Below are 3,155 nucleotides of genomic sequence, written 5' to 3'. Positions count from 1 at the left end.
GATCCAATTTCCCCTGGGTGGGAATGAGGTTGGGCTCCCCTCCCTGCTGCTCCAACTAGAAGCTTCTGGCTCTACTCAGAGACTGGACCCTGAGCCCTGGCCCAGCCAGGCAGCACCCCACCCCCAATCCGATCCTCCCTCAGGAAGCCCCCACCTCCCACCCCTGCATGCGGGGGAAACTTTCTCAGGAGCTTCAAGTTTCCTTGTCCTTCTCACTCAGCACCCAGCTGTCTTGGCCTGTCTCCCACACACTCCAGCTTTCCGTGCGTGCCCCTCCGAGTCCCCGGGGCTCCCCCCTCTGCCTCTACCCTCCGGGGCTCCAGGGCAAGCCGATAGAGAGCAGAACAGCTGTAAAGCATTTGTGCTGGCCGCCAGGCTGGCGGGGGAGCCATCTGCAGCAGGGTAGCTGCCAGGCCTGAAATGACGAGAACCTTGGGCCTCAGCCCAGCTCCAGCCAGGCCCCAGCCCTTCCACCCCAACCCTCAGCACAAGAACCTCTGTCTGCCAAGACCAAGGAGGCCAGGGGTGAGGGGAATGACCTGGAGGCCACTCCAGGAGCCAGGGGGCAGGCACAGCCAGCCCCTACTTGGCACCCTGCCTCTGAGCTTGTTGTGGGGGTGAGGAGATTGCCCTCGGCTCCAGGACTGCCCACCCAAGCCCCCGGGAACGGCTTGTCCTCAGCTGGTCCCCACACCACTGCCACCCTCCAAGGTCAAGAGCTCCTCACCACCTCCACTTCCCCTTAGTCTGTACCCCTCCACCCTCCCGGCGAAGGACTCTGAAGGAGTGGACTGCAGAGACAGACCTCCGACCCCATCAGGCCCATCTGGTTCCAATCAGGAGAGCAGGTTCCCAGATCATGGAGGGCGCATGGGGGTGGGAGGCCCCCACAGTCCCATGGGCACCCCCAGAGCCCTCCCCCGAGTGCAACCCCCTCCCATTTGGTCACCTTTCACCTCTCAGATGGGCCGCACACACCTGGGCCTCATACACAGCCATAAGAGAGCTAGGTAAGACAGACTATTCCAACCCAATAGTCTGTCAACATAAGAAACATCCAAAGCTGTAAGAATTTTTGAGAGGTGTTTGTTTGTTTGTTTGTTTGTGGGGGTTTTTAGTGAATTTGAGCCAAACTGATGGCAATTGCCGAGAAGCAAAAGCAAAGCAAGGGGGAGAAGGTGTGGGATCTCTGGGATTGGATAAAAAATAAAACAGACACTCCTTTTACATAGCTGGGTATAGAAGAGTTAACTCTGACAATCAACATGATAATGTGAGAAATGGCTCACCTGTCCAAATTTTCAAATGACGGGCTAGGAAACAGAAGCGTGGCGAAAATGAGGGGCGCCCATTTTACAGGAACACAGGTGGGTAGACCCTCCTCCGGTTCCTCATTGGCTGAGGACTGTTTGGTCATCTATTTCCTAATAGGTCGCCTTGGTCTTCCTGTCTCCCATTGGGTTACTTTTAAAAAAAAAAGGGCTGGGGCCTTCTCTAGTTGCCTCCACCTCCCTTTGTCTCTAGGGCAGTGGTTCTCAACCTGTGGGTCGCGACCCCTTTGGCGATCGAACGACCCTTTCACAGGGGTCGCCTAAGACCATCCTGCCTATCAGATATTTACATTACGGTTCAGAACAGTAGCAAGATTACAGTTATGAAGTAGCAACGGAAATAATTTTGAAGGAAAATCCAAAGTGAATTATTCATTAAAAAAAAAAAAAAAAAAAAGAGAACCACTGCTCTAGGGGAATCTTCCTAGGACACATGCTATCGGCCCAGATCATGGGCCCATATGGGCGTACATCTCATACCCTCCCCACCACACACCCTGTTTGCTCTGGGGAAATTCAGTAATGGCCTGGCCACGTGCTGTTTCTTTTCTATGAAGATAAATCAGAGGCATTTCTTACAATAACAATAACAATGAGGGGACTTGTGGTCTCCACTCAGTTGCCAAGGTTGCCCATTGAGGGGTCTGGAGAAAAGGAAATTACTTTGATATTCCAAAGGCGTGTTATCAGGTGTGTTATACATAGTATGTAGATACAAAATATGTAGATCACAAAAAGACAACAGGCTCAGTTAAGGTAAAGATTGATCTTCCTTAGGGAAAAATACTGGCCTAGGACATGACTACCCACCATGAACGGCTTTTAGTTAGGAGTTTGCATCTCAGAGTTTGTAAGGCTGCCATGCGGGACTCCCCTGAGCTTGTCGGGGTTAGTATGTCGCCCCTTTTTTGTCCATACGTCTAAGCACAGACCCCAGACCTCTGTTGGTAGTTAGATGTCCAGACCGCAGAGGAAAAAAGGGAAGCCGAAGGAACAGGGAGGGAGAAGAAGGGCTGCAAACAGAGAAGCAGGGCAAGCGAAGGTCCGGGAAACCACCAGATCCCAGCAGCCCCTTGTTATGAGTGGGGTCCTAATAGCACCACTTTCTGACCTCGGCCCAGGCCCTGTTCACACGCTCTGCCCACTGGTCTTCACTCCATACATAGGAATTACCATCCCCACTTGACAGGTGGGAAAACTGAGGCTCTGGCCTCAGTGAAAGTCTTACCTGCTCACCGTCACCCAGCTGGTAAGCACTCACACCCAGCAGGCGTGATTCCAGAGTCTGAGCACCCGGCTGCCCTCTGGGAAGTCAGGGCTGCCTGGCAGCCCCCCTGCCCCAGGGCCCCCATCTTGCCTTCTCTGCTGTCTCCAGGCTTGGGCCAGGTGGGAGCCCAGTTCTGGAGAAATCTACCCTCCTTGACCAGGCCTTGCTCTGATTCCCCAACCCTCACCCTCCCAGACCCAACCTCTGTCTCCAGGCCCAGGGAACAGAATACAAACCTGAAAATAAAAACCTCCCTGGTCCTGGCTTAGGGCCAGAGTTCGAATCCTGGCTCTCAATGAGCTTGGCATCTGGGCCTCAACCTCCCCATCAATAAGATGGACTGAGTTGTCTAAAAGTGGGTCGGACAGCCCAGCTGGTGTGGGCGTGGCTTGGTGGTTAGGCGGCAATCTATGAACCCAGAGGTCACAATTCCATTCCAGGTCAATGTACCCTGGGTTTCAGGCTCAATCCCGTGTGGGGCATGCAGGAGGCAGCCAATCAGTGATTCTCTCTCATCATTGATGTTTCTATCTCTCTCTCCCTCTCCCTTTCTCTCT

This window comes from Myotis davidii, unplaced genomic scaffold (genome assembly GCF_000327345.1).
Source record: "Myotis davidii unplaced genomic scaffold, ASM32734v1 scaffold327, whole genome shotgun sequence".
Classification (NCBI taxonomy): Eukaryota; Metazoa; Chordata; class Mammalia; order Chiroptera; family Vespertilionidae; genus Myotis; species Myotis davidii.
Note: the sequence above shows the minus strand (reverse complement) of the source record.